At 28.8% G+C, this 14,543-nt stretch overlaps 1 long non-coding RNA gene across 1 annotated transcript in view; it reads right to left on the reverse strand.

Moving 5' to 3' along the window:
• LOC122269424 (uncharacterized) overlaps nt 1-14,543 on the reverse strand; it is a 33,136-nt gene that overhangs the window by 1,286 nt on the left and 17,307 nt on the right. The gene's annotated exons all lie outside the window — the stretch shown is intronic.

Below are 14,543 nucleotides of genomic sequence, written 5' to 3' on the forward strand. Positions count from 1 at the left end.
AACAAATTGATTTTATAAGATTGGATTAGCTTTAAATTCGTTTACTTGTAGACGATACCACTTTTCCCTGTATAACCCATTATTTCTTTAAAGGTGCTATACATTAAACTTTTTTAAGCAAATTAGTTATCTGTTGGATGCCTTTACCACTTCCTTCCTGTTGAATATCATGGTTACAATATCTTTTAAATACCCAGTGTCTTCTTTTGAACTGTATATCCTCTGAACATTTAAAAAAAAAAAAGAATGATTCTATTAGATAGAATAGTTTTGTAACTGTTCTTTTTCTAAACGATATAATACTAATATTTCCCAATACCCAGTACCCAATAAACTCACTATCGCATTTTGTACATTATCTTATGAAGTTTTCTAAGCAGAATGATTTTAAAAAAATGAACAGTTTTTAGATTGGTTATTTGTAGACATCATGATATCTCTTAAATACACTGTATCTCTTTTTGTATAGTGTCCTTTGAACTTTTGCAATCAAATTGATTTTATAAGATTTAGCATTTAAATGGTTCATTGTACGCACAGTGGCACCAATGTGTCTCTGATATACCTAGAATTTCCTTGACACAGAGTCTTATGAACGTTTCTAAACAAATTTATCTTATGAGATTGAAGATTAGAATAATTTAATAGTAAACACACTGGCACCAATGTCTCTGATTTATTCAGAATTTCTTTTGCACAGTATCTTCTGAACTTTTCCAAACAAATTTATTTTATGAAATTGAACATATGAATTATTTAATTGTAGACCACCTGGCACCAATGTCTCTGATATACCTAGACCAATCTCTTTTGTACAGTATCTTATGGACGTTTTTAAACAGTATGATATTATGAAATAGAATATTTGAATAATTTAATTGTAGACCAACTGGCATCAATGTCTCATATACATAGATCAATTTCTTTTGTACATTATCCTATGAACGTTTCTAAAGATATTTATTTAATGCGATTGAACACTTAAATCATTTAATTGTAGACCACATGGCACCAATGTCTCTGATATACCCAGACCAATTTCTTTTGTACAATATCGTATGAAAGTTTCTAAACTAATTAATTTTGTGAAATTGAACATTTGAATCTTTTAATTGTAGACAACTTGACGCCAATATCTCTGATATACCCAGACCAATTTTTTTTGTATAGTATCCTATGAACATTTCTAAATAAATTGATTTTATGAAATTGAACATTTGAGTAATTTAATTGTAGACCACCTGGCACCAACGTCTCTGATATACCGAGACCAATTTCTTTTGTATAGTATCCTATGAACATTTCTAAATAAATTGATTTTATTAAATTGAACATTTGAGTAATTTAATTATAGACCACCTGGCACCAACGTCTCTGATATACCGAGACCAATTTCTTTTGTATAGTATCCTATGAACATTTCTAAATAAATTGATTTTATGAAATTGAGCATTTGAATAATTTAATTGAAGACACCCTTGTCTCCTCCAATGTCTCTGATATATGCAGAATTTCTCTTGTTCAGTGACCTCTGAACTTTTTTAAACAAATTTATTTTTATAAGTTTGAATACATTCACAATGCCTAATGTAATACTTTGGGGAGCATGAAGAGTTGAGTAATAAATTTAAATAAGAGGAATAAAAAAACCTTCCAAACTAAGTTTTTTGTAGACGCTAATGTACCAATTTAATTTATATACCCTGAATTTCTTCCGTGTATTTTCTCTGGACGTTTTGAAGCAAATCAATTTTATAAAATTGAAGATGTTTGAAATTTTCCCCTATAAAAACCATGACACCAATGCCTCTTATATAGACAGTATCTCTTTCTGTACCATACCTTAACCACAGATTGCCTCTTTTAACAGAATTAAACACAGAATTGCAACTTTGCATATTTTTTACTTGTAGACACTTGTACTTTTTTACTTGTATTTTTTACTTATAGAACCAGAATTTTCATTATCTTCTGAATTCTTCTAAGCAATCGATTTTATCACATTGAACACTGAATAGCTTTAAAATTGCTCACTTGTTCACATTCCATAATACCAATATCCTTCATATACTCAATATCTCTTTTTGTACAATATTTTCAGAATTTTACAAATTTGCTTTAAACTTAAACCTTTCCGACTTGTGTTGGCTTTTCAATAGAACTTTGGGAAATTGTCCTAAATGTTCTTTTTGTGAGAGAGATATATTTGTTTTAACTAACAACTTAAAATTTTTTTGAAGTGTTCTTATTTTTTCTGCTATTGACGAACAACTTAACTTTCTTTGAAAAAATTAGTTTTAATTTTTTGTTACGAACTAATAACTCAACTTGTGATTTTAACTTTCTTTATTTTTTGTTGTTAATTAAAGTAATGTTTAGGGTTATTTGCAAATTATGTAAAATAAGCTAGAAACTTCAGTATGAAAGTCCAGACTTTGTCATTTCACGATTGAATAGTAATTAATCAGGTAATAAATCTTTCCTTTTTAGTTTTGTGTTTTGGTACTTTTTCTTTTTTTCTAATGAAAGATTAAATTTATAGCAGAACTAGAAAATCGTAAAAATTAAAAATAGAAGAAATAAAATTTAAAACAAAATTAAGGTCATTTATTTATGAAAGGAATGAAATAGAAAATTCAGTAAGGAGTAAAAATTGAAAAGGAGTAAAAATAACAAAAGATTATTCAAAAAATAAAAACTAAAAATAAAAAAGAATATAAAAAAAAGACAGGAAGAGGGAAATTGAAACAAAACAATCAATTCAATAAAACAAAAGACAAAAAAAAAATTTTTTTTTTTAAAAAAAAAGTGGAAAGGGTTAATGTCTGAAAATCCGAATTTCAACTGTTCCTAAAATATCATTTAGCTTGGCCTTTCTCAAAGCTACTCCCTTAACAGAAATAATACATAAAATTTTGCAAAAAATTATAAACAGTTAAAAATGAAATTGATTATTATGCATTTTAATAATAACGTAACAGAATTTGTATTATTTAAAATATTCCCAATAACAGGAAAGAAGTTATGAAACTACATATTAAGCGCACACTTTGTTTTCAAATTCAATAGACTCTAAAATATTTTGTATCACGAAAATTCATATTTCAATAAGAAAATTAATTATAATTTTTTATATTAATAACATGAAATTAGTAAATAAAACATGTTTTCGATATGTAATTTAAATACTATATTAGTTACTTAATGTTTGGTAATTATTTACATAAACTACAATTACTCATTAAAGTTTAAAATCGTATTTAATATTATGGTATTTTTATGTAATAATATCTATTGAATTAAACATCGCTCTAGTAACTATGTTTCACAGTAGGTGGATTTTTATAATGAATCTCCGCCCATTAAAGAAGAAAGAAAGCATTCATTGGCTGTAATAACTGCCTCAACTGTCCAATCAAGCTTTGGCGATGCCATCACGCAACTCTGCCATCATCGTTTTGAAGAGGGGAATTCTGAGAATTTTTTTCTCTGGGTGTTCGGAGGGGTGTGTGGGGGGTAATAAATGAACGCAAAGTGGGAGAGTAATAAAGGGGGAAGGAAAATAAAGAAAAAAAGAAAAGAAGAAAGAAAATTATTCTAGTTGTTCCTCGATCTTTAATTTACCCTTGCTATAACGTGAAACTCACGTTTAGGTACATTATAAACGAAAGAAAAAAAATGTTGGTCCCCAAAATACAGGATTTAATTCTCCTTAAATGTCCTTCCTTGTAAAATGGGCCCCGTATGTAAATACTTTTTTTCTCGTCTGAAATCCGTGAACGAATATTTTCGGCACGTAGTAGGAGGGGTCGTGGGTAAAGTGGAGGTCAGGAGTTTTTCATTTTTAATGCAACTTAATGGATTAAAAACATGTAATTTAGCATGTTGGTAAACGTGAGCACCTCTTCAAGTGGGCCATAATTACTATTTAATGAGATGCAAAGAAAGTTTTGAAATTTTTTTTTTATTCGTTTACATTTTCGAAAAAAGAAAAAAAAGCTAATTTGTAATCTGAATATACTACATCACTTAATAATACGAACTGTTAAAGTTTTTTTTGCTGTAAAGAATAGCGCTTTGTTGCAACTATGAAATTTGTATTTTTAAACTTTTCAATATTCATATACTTTCATTATATGGATATTTTTATGAATAATGTATAGAAATTGAATATCTCAGCGTTTATTTCTTTTAATCCATCAAAATCAATTCATAAATACTCTAAAAAATCATTAATTCATCAAAATAAGTTCTCTAATTTACTAAATTCTCTTTATCTGATTTCATTAAATAATCCAATAGTGATTTTTTTTTTTATAATCTGCTATTATATGGATATTTTTATTTTAAAATAACTAATGCAACGATTTGAATATTTCAACATTTATTTCTCTTAATCCGTCAAAAACATCTTGTCAATACATAAAACAATCATCCATTCATCAAAATAAGTTCTCTAATTCACGAAATTATCGCTATCAGATTTCTATATAATCTAATAGTGACTTCTTTATAATCTGTTATTTTATGAATATTTTTTATCTTAAATTAATAATTTGGATGATTCGAATATTTCAGCATTTATTCCTTTTTATCCAACAAAATCAACTAGTCAATACATAAAACAATCATTAATTCATCAAAATAAGTTCTCTAATTCACGAAATCATCTCTATCAGGTTTTTGTATAATCTAGTCTTTGTAATCTGTTATTTTATGGATATTTTTATTTTTAAATTACTAATGAGAAAACTTGAATATCTCAACGCTCATTTCTTCTAATTCATCAAAATCAACTCGTCAATACGTGAAACAATCATCAATTCGTCAAAATAAGTTCTCTAATTCACGAAATCATCTGTATCAGATTTCTATATAATCTAATAGTGATTTCTTTATAATCTGAATTGATATTGTCCCACAGTGGACTGATTAAAGTACGGTATCAGAAGAACGCCAAAATCATGCATCAGTGACTGATATCAGTGAGCAATTGGGTGATCACTTTGATCAGTCTGGTAGAGACCGAGGGTGTGCGGTACCGGTCTGTGTTAAAGCTCTACGGTAAACTGTTATACCGTAAAATGCTCAACTCTTCACACAGGTCGTCAGACTACCAAGGTGGGAGAGTCATAATTCCGAAAAGGATCAAAATTTGCAAAGTTGCTAATTTGCAAATTACCAAAATTGTGATGTCTTTTGAATTGTATTTGGACATGCCTTTGAATTATCCGCAGGGATGTACCCCAGACCGTTGCCAATAGCCAATTGAGATGATCTACTAATTGATACTAATTTCGAAGCTAAAAAAATATTCAATTTGAACTATATTAGTAGTCATGTCATAATCCTTATAATAATAGTTCGAATCTATAATAATTATCATAATTCGATTTATCATAGTAATTGTTCGAATTTGCTGCAACTTTTTTTAAAGACAAGTTTAACTATTTTACCCCCTGAGTTGAACCTTGTTATCAAGTACCTCATTGAAGATTAGTTCATAGTATAGATGGCGTTAAAAAAATTTAGCATTAAATATTTTCCAACCAGTCTCTTGAGAAAAATTTTAAAAAATTTACTATACTCTGTTTTTGTAATTACAAAATATATAGCAAAACAAGCTTTGGAAGTATAGGTTATCGTTGAGACCTTTATTTGGAAAGATAGGTTATCTTTGTGCTTAATCAGGAATTTAGAGAAATTTCGATATAAAACACTTAAATGATGAAAGAAATTAATGATAAAAGCAAAAAATGTATCGATTGAATTATAATTTATTTTGTATTCGCAAATTACTTCGTATAGATAAATAGAAAAATCAGTCATAAAGTTATTTATCAATATAGGGGATGGTTTGCTAACAATGGCCGTCGAACCACTTGTATTATTTTGTAGTTGTTGATAGCAGAAGTTAGAAAATTGCCAATTGACAGTGAGTTAATTCAAGTTTAGATAATGTTTCTACACAACAAAATACCAATTTTGTACTTATCTTCTAATCTTTCAATGCAAACATCTTACTGAGGAGAGAAAAAAAATGTGTTCAAAACTTCTACTATATGGTAAAATTTACAGTGTTTCCAGCTCAATAAAACACCAAAAGTCTCGGTAATTGTTTACCGAAGCGCCTTGGTAATTATTTTAGTAAATTAAAAATTAAATGAGATTTTATAACATGAGATAAAATCTGGTACATGTGGCAACATATTGTAATAATATGATACCTTAGAGCATGGCATAAAAACCATTTATTGGGCTAAATTTACTTTTCAGTTCGTTATTTTTTACCAAATATATGGTAATAAGAGCTATAATTTTGAAATCTAGAAATTCTGGTAAACCGAATGACAAAATTATCAAATAAATGATTTAAAATCCATAACCATATATTCTAGTTTTTGAAAATACATAAAAAAAACACACACACACACAGAAATGCTATTAATATAAAGTAGTACGGCAATTTTAACAGAAATTGTTTTCATCGTGCAATGAGACGTTAACATTTATTAAGTGTCTGATAATTTTAAAACTGTGTTAAATCAGCGTTATGCAACCAATTTAAACTGACAGAAAACTTTGTTATAAGCAAATTTAAAGACTATATATAGACTTATAAACCAATTGCTGGTTGCCCTCAATTAGCCAATCTGAGTTGGTATCAGTTGATCCAAGCATGGGAAATTTTATCGAGTCCGTTAATTTTTAAAATTTCGGGTTACATACTAAAATTTATTTGTGGCTGATTTATTAAAAATACATCACGAGTAATTGAATCGACAATTAAAATTAGAATTTATTTCTTCTAGATAGACATTTTACATCAGATTATGTTTTCATGCATTTCTGTGGTCAGTGTAGGTTTTCTATCAGCCTTTTATCCCAACGAAATAAGCTCATAAAAGTTTTAAACATTTTATTGACTCCTAGGATCGTACTTAGATACTGAAATTTAAAAAAAAAATAGCTTTTGGCACATTCATTAGAAAACCCCTTGGTGCAATGACAGTAATATTGAACCGACGTCACTTAATTTTATTTTTCCATTATATATTTAACACTATATAATTGTCACGTCTATATCTGTGTACGCATAGTATGGAAAAAGTAATAATAACATTAACATAACTGACAATAAGTCCATAAAATTGTCAAATTTGACGAGTTTGAGAATCGTTTTATTGAACTAGTTCTTTAGTAGCAACCTAATTTCTTTTATTTACTTTAGGCATTTGATAAGAGACTCAACTAATTACTTTAGAAACAAAATATTGCATAATTTGTTATAAAATAATGCTATTTCACAGTAAAAGAACTATCCATTAAATGATGATGAATGGAAAGTACAGAAGATTCTCTATTTTTATTTTAGTACTTTCATTTGTTATTTATATTATATTTATATTGTACTTTCAAAAGAAAAAAAATCTTTTTAAAAAAAGCAATAGGTATCATAAATAATAGGTTTATAAATAGGTGTCAATGATTGTCTGCAAGCAGGTTTACAAACAATCATTGACACCTATTTTCACGGCAATTTATATCCATTCTATGCGAAACCCAACAAGTTCCAAGCATTTGACTAATTAAAAACTGGGGTGAAGGCCGGTTTACAACAAGAGTGACATCACATCCTTTGTAAATGTCACAAAATGACATGTAACATACATATTCAATACAGTTGTCATGTCAAGGGACAAACCCCAGATGAAGAGTGTTAAATTCCAGCTACAGCATTTAATACCATGTTTTCAAAAAATGATGAAAGATTGGTAGTAATTAAATCTACAGTTTTATCACTTGTTAACAGGAAAAATGAAACTTAGTGTTGATAATAACAACCATTGACTGTGTAAGTGTTACATTGGCGACAATAATTCTAATTATAAACTGGTAAAAATTACTCAGAAATGCCAGTCGCTGCCTTGTATATGATTATTTCCTTCCTTTTCTGGCGTTAAATAGGTGCTATTTATTTGAAAGCTGTTTTTTCTTGAGTTGATAAACATTTGATGACTTCTTCCGAAAGCTCTGCTTTTCAAAATACGGTCCGGAAACCGATCAGTGCTAAATGTAAAAGGTTTTTTAATGATTTGTTTTAGAATTACATAAATTGTTGAATTATTTCATCTTTTTTTAAATTTTTTAAAAAATAATTTGTTTAGTAAAATTATAAAAGTTTATTAAAGAAGTTGCTTTTTAAAATTTGAAATTTGTACAGTACTACGAGATCCAGAAAAAAGTAACAAGAACGAGTCAATATTTTTTACGTCTGAGAGTTAGTTAATTTTTGCTGGGAATAGCTCTTTTTTTTTCTTCTTTTTTTTGTATTTAAGGTACATACAAATGATTAAATTAAACTACAGTAATGTATCGTTAAAAATTTTAAATATGATATGCCATTATTATACAGTGTGGTGATTTTTCCAGAAATTTTTTTTGTCGTGTATTACTATCTAAATTAGATTGAGGAAAAAAGTTTTTTAATCGCCTTATTTTATTATCTCATATGACATTTGATCTTGTACCTTGAATCTTATATCACGTACAGCATTTTACATCTATAATGCTTAGACACTGTATCCCAAATTCATGTTTTACTTAACAGTGAACTTTAAATCCATATTAAATTTGGTGTCAGTAGATCAATTTAAACTCCATAAAATATCTTACATAATAAACAATTTATTATTGTTATTATTTGTAAGTACCTAAGTCACAATTTTGTAACTGCCAAGTCAAAGTCTCAATTTGAGTTGACAGCAACATTTTTTTCTATTCCATAGTCATTTTTTTCTGTTCCTCCAACTTTATTTTTCAGAATTATTTTCTACTTTTTAAATATCTTCTTATTCTTTAGTTGCTGATTTTCATAAATTACAGCAAAACTACTTTCTTTAGAAACAAAACTAAAAGTTAATTTATTGTATTTGTTTACGAAGTGTTGTAAACAGCAAAATAAAATAGTTTCAAGATTTATAGCCGAAAATAATTTTTATATATTCCAGAAATAACATTCAAAACTGCGTGCAAAATTGTAAAGTTGCAAAAGCTCTGTAAATATGCATTTATTTAAAAAATATGTTCTTCTTTTCATCATTTTATTTTTACGCTATTAGATCTTTTAAGCAACATAACTACTTTTAAAAGCAACAAAACAAGCAGTGGAAATTCTTTTAAATAAATGTTTTGATTTAAAAAATAAAGTATTTTCAGGTTTACTTGTGAACGAAATGATACGTATATGATAAAGCTATGATATATTCCAGAAAAATCAAAAACTGCGCATGAAATTGGCCACTTGAAAAAGCCTTTTAATAAATATCCTCTTATTTAGAAAAGAAAAGAATTTTCAGAAACAAAGAAAGAAAAGTTTTATTCTTTTCTTAAGAAAAAGACAATATCCTTGAAAAATTTGATCTTTAAGTGTATGTTGTGCGCTAATGTATAATTAAATCCTCATTAAAAAGTAGATTATTTTCAAATCGTGACTTTTTTAAGGTCACGCCTAAAGAAAGAAATATTTTGCAAATGCTTAAAATATGTAAATATACCGTTCAGAAAACATCTCATATTCTTAGAAGATATGCCTAACATGAATTTAATCTGCAACATAAAATAAAGACCAAAAAGTAAGGTTTTAATCGTGGAATCTGTTGCCGTATCATTTCTGAAACAGCAATTAAATTGAGAAGTCCACGAGTCTTGTATATGATCTACTGACTGCAATACCATTGGTTTTTATAAAACATCTGTTTTTTGAGTCTTGGTGGATCAGGGGATGGAGCACCCACTTTCCATCGAAGTGACCCGGGTTTTATTCGGGTCACTCCAACTGGATGCTGAATGGCTGGTCGATACGATTTCCGTGCCAAGTTCAAAATGACCAGTGTCGACATAAAATGTTCTCAGTGGTAGATGGATCGTAGGTTAGAATCCCAGTGATGTCAGGCTAACCGTGAACCATCTTCGTGATTTTACCTCTCCATGTAACGCAAATATGGGTTATTTTTTAAAATGAATTGAAAAGAGTTGGGACATTTTTTAAGCTTTTAATAGTTTTTTATACATTTGTAACTGTTCAAAATGCTTTAAGTTAATAATTACTTTTATCAATTACGCTATTAAATAATTGTTTTAGGATTACACATGGTCTACTTATTCATTTAATCATAAATACACAGCATTGTTAAAGTCAGTACGATTTAGGGAGCAAATGGTATGGACTAGGCAAATTTTTTTCCTGAATCGCACATTCTAAAAATTTCCGTATCAAATTTTAGTAAACAGTACTGGCACTCAGGGTGTTGGTACTTTTCACCAGAAAATCCATTTTATCCGGTATATTACTGGAAAAATTGTTAAGCTTTTTAGTGTTCCCATAGAGCCAGAAAGTTCTCACCATATTTTTTTCTGTGTGAAAAAACTGTTTTGTTTGGCACTTATTAAAAATGCATAAATAAAAATGGGATAAAATGCAAAGTACTATTTTGAAGCTGCTTTGTCAAACTTCCAAACCAAACAAAAGTATTTTTTGTACTTTTTGGTTTTTCTTTACTTACTAAATAAGAAATTCTCTTAAATAGTTAAAAGTATAAACATAAATATCATAAATATTTTATACTAACACATCTGCAGCAAAATTTATTTCCGCACGTTAAAAAATATATCTTTTCTTGCTTTAAAATAGTCTCTGAGAGATTTTGAAGCATAAACATAAATATCCTAAACATTTTATAGTAGCATATGTGCAAGATAATTTATTTCCACACGTCGAAAACTATCTCTTTTCTTGCATTATAATCGTTTCTGAGATAGTTTAAGGGATAATCATCCTAAATGTTCTAAATATTTAATAGTAAAACATCTGTAAGATAATTTATTTCCACACGTCGAAAACTATCTTTTTTCTTGCATTATAATCGTTTCTGAGATAGTTTAAAGGATAATCATCATAAATGTTCTAAACATTTAATAGTAAAACATCTGTAAGATAATTTATTTCCGCACGTCGAAAACTATCTTTTTTCTTGCATTATAATCGTTTCTGAGATAGTTTAAGGGATTATCATTAATGTCCTGAACATTCAATAGTAGAACATCTATACGATAATTTATTTTTGCACGTCGGAAACTATCTCTTTTCTTGCATTATAATCCTCTTTGAGGTAGTTTAAAGGCTAATCATAAATGTTCTAAGCATTTATATAGTAAAACATTTGTAAGATAATTTATTTCCGCACGTCGAAAACTATATATTTTCTTGTTTCAAAATCGTCTTTAAAACAGTTAAAAGCATAAACATAAATATCCTAAGCATTTTATAGTAACCCATCTACAATATAATTTATTTCCGCACGTCGAAAACTATCTCTTTTCAAGTATTTTTTTCAATAAAAAAGTAAATTACAGAGGTGAGAACGGTACAGAATTCTATGAATTACGCAAACTAAAAGTTAAACTCATTTTGCGATGTGAAGTGCACTGCGAAAAAAGAAGAATGTAGTTGTAAAGTAGTGGACCATGACGATTTAAATTTTTATTTTTTAAGTAGTAGTTTTCTTTAAAATAGTTAAGTCATTCAGCTAAGCTTTAGTTAAGAACCTCTTTTGTCAATTGTGCTGCATCAGTAATTTGAAAAATGGTACAAAATTTCATAAGCTTTTAATACAGCAACTAAATTTAATGATGTGTCACAGTTTAAAATAAATAGATTTAATTGCCTTTGAGATACTTGTTATGCTTTATAGTTTGCACCTTTCAATATTTGGTGTTCTCTAGTTTTTGTTGCAGTGCTATGAAAATAAAATTAATTCTCAATAGATATTAGTTATTCGTTTATAATATAAATTTCAGGAAGACGTGATTTGGGTAAAACATGAAAATTGGGTAAAGGCCATTTAATTTTGACAGTTATTTTTGGGATTAAATTTGGTAATTATATAGTTTCGCATGGGCTAATACATATAATTTTTACTTTCCATATTAGGCATATCTAGACGCATTCTAGTCCACCTAGACCATGCATATCTAGTCCCATTGCCATCAGGGAAACCCGTAAAGTTTTCGTGGTTTTTCTTTCCAGGTAACGCGAATTCGGGTTAGTTCCATCAAAAAGTGCTTTACGAAGACAAACTTCTCCCAATGCTTGATCCAAGAGTTCTTCTGAATTGAACTCAAAATTACAAGGCTACGAAGTACGGAGTCAAGGGTACAAACATTAGTAGTCGCAAACTCAAAATTTGATCTACAGTTCAACAGTTATAAAATGAAATAAAATAAAATGGCTTAGAGGGAAATGGCTCAATGGTTCCACAAAGACTAGTTTGTCCCAATGCTTGATCCAGGAGTTCCCTTGTCTTCTGGATTGGGTTTAAAATTGAAAGGCTACAGAGTTGAACATTGATAATCATAAACTCAGAATTGGGACTCCTGTTCAATACCGGTTGTAAAATAAAATATAAAATGGCTCAGAGAGAGACGTGGTGACTCAGGAGATACAGCTCTCGCCTCCCAATATGATGACCCCTGATCGATGCGAGTTCTGCCTTCGATTCACACCGACCACAGTGTTGACGTAAAATATCCTCAATGGGTAAACAGATAATGAATTAGAATCCCCTTGCCATCGGGCTAACAGTGGGAGGTTTTCATGATTTTCCTCTCCATGTAATGCAAATGCGAATTAGAAAGTAGACCCTAAGAGTTGGTACTTTTAACCGAGATTTGATCCGGAATTTTAATAAGCCCGTAAATTTAGTTATGATAAAGCATATAATTTTTATTAATATGGCTAAATAATGCTGATTTAATACTAATAAATATTTTCAATAACAACAAAAACTTAATTGGTATTTTAGTGAAATAATTCGCTTTATGAATTTGATAAAAAGTACAAAATTAGTTTTTTTTCGTTCAGGAAATTTGTCTGAAAGGTAATTAACTCATAGCAAAGATGGAAATTTTCAAACTTCATAAAGTATGTTAAACAGTCAATAAGTAAAGGCTGCTACCAATAAAAAAAAAATAATAGAGGTGGTCTAAGAGCAAAGCCGACTCATCTATCTTATACATAAATATCTAAAGATAAGTTAATTATATGAAGCTAATTGCAGTTATACTTTTAGTTGTGTATTTTTAACAATGGTTAAATATGTAATGAGAACTATTTACAATTTCGGTTATGTACTTTTTATTATAGCTTTCTAAGAATAGATAAAATCTGACACCGTTAACAAGTTAAAACTTCACGTCAGAAATTTTAATGAACAAAACATTTCATTTTTTGGTATGATACGGCAGTATTTTTTTTAAAGCATTGGGCTAAAAAAGCTGAAATGATATTCTGTCTCACAGACCATATCCCCTTGACATCCTAACATCTGCCTCTTCTGTAACCATTTAGACACTTATTGTAAATGCTGTGAATTTTCATAACAATGTACTGAAAGTTCACTAAGCCATATTTTTAGTAAATTGCATTGGAAAAAAAATTCAAACAATTTTACATAATATCTTCAGTAAATTGCATTGGAAAAAAAATTCAAAAAATTTTACAGAATCTACTGATTTCGTACGAAATTATGTTCTCCCTTTTATAGAAAGAAAAAAAAAACTAAATAAATTAATTGGATATAAAACAACCCAATATCCTTGGAATATTATTAGAAACCCAGTAAAAACCGGGATCTAAAAATTAAATGAAGTAGCACGAAATTTTAATTGGACCCTAAAATATTACCCGCCTTATGTTTTTAGCATTAAAATAGAGACATTAATATAGAAGAAAAATACCTCGCCCAAAATATGTTTAGTAAAAGAAAGTACAACCTAAACATTAGGCATGGACTATCACCCCCCTAAATATTAAGATCATAATTATGTTCGGTTGACTGCAGGGAAGTTGACTATCAATTATCAATTGTTTCGGTCTTTTCAAATTCATAATCAGTTATGCTCCGTCAGTCATTTAACTTAGAAGAGGACAAGATGTCAACCTCGGCTCCCATTTTTACTAAATAAGTCATTATTTAAATTGCTATGAATGCATATTCAAATATAGTACAAATTTCATAATGTTTTGATGGATAGGAAATGCTGATTGTCATGATTGCTTCAATCGTTTTTAAATGATATATTGGTTATACTGGGAAATATATTTTTTGTTGCATTTATACAAATATTTGATCTTAACTAATACGGGAGGAGGGATTTCAAATCTAAAACTAGTTTTGCACAAAAAGTTAAATTTTTTATCAGTCTGTTTTTTGTCGAAATGTTATAAACGTTGCATATAACAGGAGATCGCATAAATGTTGCAACAAACTTCTAGGGGAGTTAGAGCATATCATTAGAATTAAAATTACATATTAATCCATGCCCAGAAATGTCATCGTACGCGGCTAAGGGCGTTTCCCTTTTATGAACTGTTCAGAAGCACACGAAGGAACAGTTCGTAATAGGGAAGCGAACCTGGCAGGTCACGAAGACATTTCAGGACATCGGTTCCTAAGCAATTTTTTTTAATCCTGATGATATGC

Source organism: Parasteatoda tepidariorum, chromosome 6 (genome assembly GCF_043381705.1).
Source record: "Parasteatoda tepidariorum isolate YZ-2023 chromosome 6, CAS_Ptep_4.0, whole genome shotgun sequence".
Classification (NCBI taxonomy): domain Eukaryota; kingdom Metazoa; phylum Arthropoda; class Arachnida; order Araneae; family Theridiidae; genus Parasteatoda; species Parasteatoda tepidariorum.